Source organism: Myotis brandtii, unplaced genomic scaffold (genome assembly GCF_000412655.1).
Source record: "Myotis brandtii unplaced genomic scaffold, ASM41265v1 scaffold112, whole genome shotgun sequence".
NCBI classification, from domain to species: Eukaryota; Metazoa; Chordata; class Mammalia; order Chiroptera; family Vespertilionidae; genus Myotis; species Myotis brandtii.
Window position 1 is genome coordinate 7342886 of NW_005353838.1, and position 1065 is coordinate 7343950.

A 1065-nucleotide genomic window follows, 5' to 3' on the forward strand; every position below is an offset into this window, starting at 1 on the left:
ATTTTAAGGATGAGCACAGGAGCAGTTTATGATTTAAACAACAACAACACTTTTTATTGTGGTAAAATATTCATAGCACAACATGTATCACTTTAGGCGTCTTTCAGTATACAATTCAGTGGCATTAAGTACATTGGTGAGGTTGTGCAACCCTCACCACTGTCCATTTCTGGAACTTTTTCATGATCCTAAACCGGAACTCTATCCATTAAGCAGTAACTCGCCCTTTCCTCTAACCCTGGGAACCACTCTCCTACTTTCTATCTCCATGAACTTGCCTACCCTAGGTACCTCATGTACGTGGAATCATACAGTATTTGTCCTTTTGTGCCTGGTGCATTTCGTTTACTATGTTTTCATGGTTGATCCATGTTATATATCAGAATCGTATTGCTCTTTAAGGCTGAATACTATTCCATGGCATGTATAGACTACATTTTGCTTATCCACTGATGGACCCTTGGGTTGTTTCCACCTTTTGGCTGCTGTGAATAATGCTACGTGAACACTTGGCATACAAGTATCTGCTCAAGTCCCTGCTCTCAATTCTTTTGGGAGTGGAATCGCTGGAGCATATGATAATTCTATGTTTAGTTTTTTGAGGAGCCACCAAACTGTTTTCCCTTTAGTTTACTCAAAGATGAAGGCACTCAGTCCTGCCCTGGGTGTGTGGGAGGGGCCCCGGCGGGGAAGCAGACAGACCCGGAGGTCCAGTCAGGCCTCCTGCAGTGCAGTTCCCTGCTCTACCGGCACTGATGTGGGGCAGGTGTGATCCAAGGCTGCACATTTTCTAGTCCTGCATGAATTACACTGTGGCTAGGAGGTCGCTAAAGGATATTCTCCATGGGATAAGGGGTAGGAAGGAAGGAGGAAGTTCCATGGGGAAGGCAGGAAGATGGTGGACACTGACACTGAAGCGCTCAAGATACTGACCGGAGTGACAGAATGGCCTAGGTCAGCGGTTCTCAACCTGTGGGTCTCGACCCCTTTGGGGGTGGAATGACCCTTTCACAGGTGTCGCCTAAGACCATCGGAAAACACATATATAATTACATATTGTTTTTG